Here is a 6316-nt window from a genome sequence, read left to right as displayed (position 1 = left end):
GCGCACCGTGGTGGGCAGCGAGGTGCGCACCTTTGATGCGCTGCCTTCACTAATTTCCAGAAAAAGGCAAAAAAAAATGAGATTTTAAAATTTCCGTTTTGAAAGATAGTGAAAAAAAAGGAACGCGGGTGCCATCTTGAGCCCGCCCTGGTGCGCAGCCCAGGCAAGGCATGCGCACCAAGGTGCCCACCCGAGGTGCACACCCGGGGCAAACCGGGCTCCGACTTCGTGCAGGCCGCACCTTGGAGCACACTTCGGAGCGCTCCTTGGTGCGCACCATGGTGCCCACCAGGGCGCACCCGAGGCAAACCGGGCTCCGACTTCGTGCACGCCGCACCTTGGAGCACACATCGGAGCGCTCCCAGGTTCGCACCAGCGTTGCGCACCTTTGATGCGCTGCCTTCACTAATTTCCAGAAAAGGCAAAAAAAAACGATATTTTAAAATTTCCGTTCTGAAAGATAGTGAAAAAAACGGAACGCGGGTGCCATCTTGAGCCCTTCCTGATGCGCAGCCCAGGCAAGTTGTGCGCACCAAGGTGCCCACCCTGGCGGAGGTGCGCGCCCGGGGCAAACCGGGCTCCGACTTCGTGCACTGCATGGTGCCCACCAAGGCGCGCAACCCAGCCAAGGTGCCCACCGCAGCGAAGGTGCACGCGAGGTGCGCACCCGAGGTGCACACCCGGGGCAAACCGGGCTCCGACTTCGTGCACGCCGCACCTTGGAGCACACTTCAGAGCGCTCCTTGGTACGCACCAGGGCGCGCAACCCAGCCAAGGTGCTCACCCCGGCGAAGGTGCACGCGAGGTGCGCACCCGGGGCAAACCGGGCTCGGACTTCGTGCACGCCGCACCTTGGAGCACACATCGGAGCGCTCCCGGGTTCGCACCAGCATTGCGCACCTTTGATGCGCTGCCTTCACTAATTTCCAGAAAAGGCAAAAAAAAGAAAAAAATGAGATTTTAAAATTTCCGTTTTGAAAGATAGTGAAAAAAACGGAACGCGGGTGCCATCTTGAGCCCGCCCTGGTGTGCAGCCCAGGCAAGTTGTGCGCACCAAGGCACCCACCCTGGCCAAGGTGGGTCACGGGGTGGGTCCTAGGGTGGGTAACGGGGTGGGTACTAAGGTGCGTGCCAAGGTGGGTCATAGGGTGGGTGCCAAGGTGGGCACCAGGGTGGGTGTGCACCAACCCTAGCCAGGGTAGGTCACGGGGTGGTTGTCGGGGTGGGCGTCAAGGAGCCAAGGTGGGTGGCAAGTAGCCAAGTTGCGTGCCAAGGTGGGTGTCGGGGTGGGTGCCAAGGATCCAAGGTGGGTGCCAAGGAACCAAGGTGGGTGTCTGGGTGGGTGCCGAGGTGGGAGCCAGGGTGGGTCCCAAGGTGAGTGCAAAGGTGGGTGCCAGGGTCAAGGTGAGTGCCAATGTGGGTTCCAAGGTGCCAGGGTCAGGGTGAGTGCCAATGTGGGTTCAAAGGTGCTAAGTTGGGTGCGAGGTTGGGTGCGAGGGTGGGTGGGTGCCAAGGTGTGCTAGGTGGAAGCCCGGGTGGGTCGGCATCCCATGGGTGTCGAGTTGGGTGCCTGATGGGTGCTTCTTGTCAAGTTTTAGTCGTCGGGACTCATTTCGAGCCTTAGAGGTCGTTTCTTGTCCGGTTGCCCTGTCTTCGACCTGGGAACCCAATTTTGGTCCTCGGGTCCCATTTTTTTTTGTCTCGCATCCCACTTTTGGCCTGTGGCCTTTTCGGGGTCGATTCTCGTTTTGGGCATCAGAGCATGTTTCTTCTCCTAAAACCCAATATTTGTTTATTAAGTCTCGGAACACATTTTTGTTCTCGTGGACCCATCATGGGTCTTGGAACGCATTTGTGGTCCTTGGGTCCCATTTTGCATCCCGAAACTTGTGTTTTGGTGCTTGATCCCTATTTTGGGTGCCCACCTTGCACCAAGTGCGCACCCGGGGCAAACCGAGCGCCTTGGTGCACCGGGGCAAGATCGAGCGTGCACCCGAGGCGCCCCGAACATGCACCAAGGTGCACTCGGCCCACATGTGAGCGCAGGTCGTTGCGCCCGAGGTGGTGTGTGGGCACCGCGTTGCAGACGGGACACTGCACGCACACGACGCCCCCTACAGGTGCACGCACGTAGGCCGGGCCGGGTGCACACCCGACGCCCTAGCAAGGTGCGCGCACCCGGGCAGGGCTCACACTTGGCGAACGGGGCGCACTTCGCGAGGGAGGGTGTGCACCTCGACGGGGGTGGGTGGCCGGGGTGGATTCGCACGTGGGTCGCGGTTTGCTAAGTACACACTGCGACAAGCTCATAACGGGTGCGATCATACCAGCGTTAGTGCACCGGATCCCATCAGAACTCCGCAGTTAAGCGCGCTTGGGCCGGAGTAGTACTGGGATGGGTGACCTCCCGGGAAGTCCCGGTGTTGCACCCTTTTTTAGTTTTTCGCCGGGCATCGCAATGCTATTTGAATAAACCTTTTGCCCGTTTGCGTTCTCGTCGGGGCCGGGCCGGGCCGGGGTGCGCTGCCCGCACTACCGCGCGCGCGGGGGGCGACACCGAGCGCGCACCCGAGGCGCCCCGAGCACACAGGCCACGGTGCAACCCGGGCGTTGTGCGCGCACCCCGGTGCGCCCGAGGTGCTGCGCGCGCACCCAGGTGAAATCGGTGTGCACCTCGGCCAGTGCGCGCTCGGTCGAGTCGCGCACGTTGGCCAAGGTGCACGGTGATGTTTCTTACTCTAAGGTTCCGCACCAGACGCCCGGGACAGGTGAGCGAAGCTGGGCGGGGCCGGGTGCGCGGCCGGGGCAGGTGCACGCAGCTGGAGAGAGCTTTGGAGCACACTTCGGAGCGCACCAATGATGCGCTCCATTCAAAAGTTTCCTGAAAAGGCAAAAAAAGTTGAGATTATAGAATTTCCCACTTGAGAGATTGTAAAAAAAAAAAATTTAAAATGAAGGAAACGCGGGTGCCAAGGTGTGCGCAGCCCAGCCAAGGTGTGCGCACCAAGGCGCCCACCCTGGCGAAGGTGCACGCAAGGTGCGCACCCGAGGCAAACCGGACAATTAACCCAACTTTCGACTTCGCGCGCACCTTGGAGCGCACTTCGGAGCGCTCCTTGGTGCGCACCAATCTTGGGCACCTCGGAGTGCACCATGGCGCCCACCAAGGTGCGCACCCGGGGCAAACCGAGCTCCGACTTCGTGCGCACCTTGGAGCGCACGAAAGGTGCGCACCATGGCGCCCACCAAGGTGCGCAGCCCAGCCAAGGCGTGCGCATCAAGGTGCGCACCCTGGCGAAGGTGCGCACCCGGGGCAAACCGAGCTCCGACTTCGTGCGCACCTTGGAGCGCACAAAAGGTGCGCAACCCAGCCAAGGTGTGCGCACCCCGGTCAAACCGAGCTCCGAATCGTGCGCACCAGAGGTGCACGCCATCGTGCGCACCTTGGAGCACACTTCGGAGCCCTCCTTGGTGCGCGCCGATGTTGCGCACCTCGGAGCGCACCCGGGGAAAACAATGCAATTAACCCGACTTTCGACTTCGTGGGCACCTCGGAGCGCTCTCGGGTTCGCACCTCGGAGCACACCGAGGTGCGCACCTTTGATGCGCTGCCTTCACCAATTTCCAGAAAAGGCAAGAAAACATTGAGAAGGTGTGCGCACCGAGGTGCCCACCCTGGCGAAGGTGCACGCGAGGTGCGCACCCGGGGCAAACCGGGCTCCGACTTCGTGCACGCCGCACCTTGGAGCACACTTCGGAGCGCTCCTTGGTGCGCACCAGGGCGCGCAACCCAGCCGAGGTGCCCACCCCGGCGAAGGTGCACGCGAGGTGCGCACCCGGGGCAAACCGGGCTCCGACTTCGTGCACGCCATGGTGCCCACCGCGGCGAAGGTGCACGCGAGGTGCGCACCCGGGGCAAACCGGGCTCCGACTTCGTGCACGCCGCACCTTGGAGCACACTTCGGAGCGCTCCTTGGTGCGCACCATGGTGCCCACCAGGGCGCGCAACCCCGCCGAAGGTGCACGCGAGGTGCGCACCCGGGGCAAACCGGGCTCCGACTTCGTGCACGCCGCACCTTGGAGCACACTTCGGAGCGCTCCTTGGTGCGCACCATGGTGCCCACCAGGGCGCGCAACCCCGCCGAAGGTGCACGCGAGGTGCGCACCCGGGGCAAACCGGGCTCCGACTTCGTGCACGCCGCACCTTGGAGCACACTTCGGAGCGCTCCTTGGTGCGCACCAGGGCGCGCAACCCAGCCGAGGTGCCCACCCCGGCGAAGGTGCACGCGAGGTGCGTACCCGGGGCAAACCGGGCTCCGACTTCGTGCACGCCGCACCTTGGAGCACACTTCGGAGCGCTCCTTGGTGCGCACCATGGTGCCCACCAGGCCGCGCAACCCAGCCAAGGTGTGCGCACCAAGGTGCACGCGAGGTGCGCACCCGGGGCAAACCGGGGTCCGACTTCGTGCACGCCGCACCTTGGAGCACACATCGGGGCGCTCCCGGGTTCGCACCGGCGTTGCGCACCGTGGTGGGCACCTCGGAGCACACCAAGGTGGGCAGCGAGGTGCGCACCTTTGATGCGATGCCTTCACTAATTTCCATAAAAGGCAAAAAAAAAACGAGATTTTAAAATTTCCGTTTTGAAAGATAGTGAGAAAAAGGGAATGCTGGTGCCATCTTGAGCCCGCCCTGGTGCGCAGCCCAGCCAAGGTGTGCGCACCAAGGTGCCCACCCTGGCGAAGGTGCGCGCCCGGGCAATTAACCCAACTTCCAACTTCGCGCGCGCCAGGGTGGGAGCGCACCCAACAACCGGGCCTGGGAAGAGCCAATGCGAGAAACCCCACCAAACGCTCTGACAAAAAAAGAGGGGGCGCTCCAGTAACCCCGCTTCGGAGCGCACCCTGGGCAAACCCAGCCAAGGTGCCCACCCCGGCCAAGGTGCAGGCGAGGTGCGCACCCGGGGCAAACCGGGCTCCGACAACGTGCACGCCGCACCTTGGAGCACACTTCGTAGCGCTCCCGGGTGCGCACCTCAGAGCACACCAAGGTGGGCAGCGAGGTGCGCACCTTTGATGCGCTGCCTTCACTAATTTCCAGAAAAGGCAAAAAAAAAAGGAGATTTTAAAATTTCCGTTTTGAAAGATAGTGAAAAAAACGGAACGCGCGTGCCATCTTGAGCCCGCCCTGGTGCGCAGCCCAGGTAAGGTGCCCACCCTGGCAAAGGTGCGCACCCGGGCAATTAACCCTACTTCCGACTTCGTGCGCGCCAGGGTGGCAACCGGGCCTCGGAAGAGCCAATGCGAGAAACCCCACCAAACGCTCCGACAAAAAAAGAGGCGGCGCTCCAATAACCCCGCTTCGGAGCGCAGCCGGGGCAAACCCAGCCAAGGTGCCCACCCCGACGAAGGTGCACGCGAGGTGCGCACCCGGGGCAAACCGGGCTCCGACAACGTGCACGCAGCACCTTGGAGCACACTTCGAAGCACTCCCGGGTGCCCACCGGCGTTGCGCACCGTGGTGGGCAGCGAGGTGCGCACCTTTGATGCGCTGCCTTCACTAATTTCCAGAAAAAGGCAAAAAAAAATGAGATTTTAAAATTTCCGTTTTGAAAGATAGTGAAAAAAAAGGAACGCGGGTGCCATCTTGAGCCCGCCCTGGTGCGCAGCCCAGGCAAGGCATGCGCACCAAGGTGCCCACCCGAGGTGCACACCCGGGGCAAACCGGGCTCCGACTTCGTGCAGGCCGCACCTTGGAGCACACTTCGGAGCGCTCCTTGGTGCGCACCATGGTGCCCACCAGGGCGCGCAACCCAGCCAAGGTCTGCACACCAAGGTGCCCACCCCGGCGAAGGTGCACGCGAGGTGCGCACCCGGGGCAAACCGGGCTCCGACTTCGTGCACGCCATGGTGCCCACCGCGGCGAAGGTGCACGCGAGGTGCGCACCCGGGGCAAACCGGGCTCCGACTTCGTGCACGCCGCACCTTGGAGCACACTTCGGAGCGCTCCTTGGTGCGCACCATGGTGCCCACCAGGGCGCGCAACCCAGCCAAGGTGTGCGCACCAAGGTGCACGCGAGGTGCGCACCCGGGGCAAACCGGGGTCCGACTTCGTGCACGCCGCACCTTGGAGCACACATCGGAGCGCTCCCAGGTTCGCACCAGCGTTGCGCACCTTTGATGCGCTGCCTTCACTAATTTCCAGAAAAGGCAAAAAAAAACGAGATTTTAAAATTTCCGTTCTGAAAGATAGTGAAAAAAACGGAACGCGGGTGCCATCTTGAGCCCTTCCTGGTGCGCAGCCCAGGCAAGTTGTG

General features: G+C 62.4%; 1 non-coding gene across 1 annotated transcript; it reads left to right on the top strand.

Moving 5' to 3' along the window:
- Positions 1-2313: 2313 nt before the first annotated feature.
- LOC131863755 (5S ribosomal RNA) lies at positions 2314-2432 on the top strand. The gene has a single exon (XR_009362650.1). It is a non-coding gene; the product is annotated as a 5S ribosomal RNA (ribosomal RNA).
- Positions 2433-6316: the final 3884 nt, after the last annotated feature.

This window comes from Cryptomeria japonica, unplaced genomic scaffold (genome assembly GCF_030272615.1).
Source record: "Cryptomeria japonica unplaced genomic scaffold, Sugi_1.0 HiC_scaffold_68, whole genome shotgun sequence".
In the NCBI taxonomy this organism is placed as follows: domain Eukaryota; kingdom Viridiplantae; phylum Streptophyta; class Pinopsida; order Cupressales; family Cupressaceae; genus Cryptomeria; species Cryptomeria japonica.
Note: the sequence above shows the minus strand (reverse complement) of the source record. Positions and strands in the feature narration are given on the sequence as shown.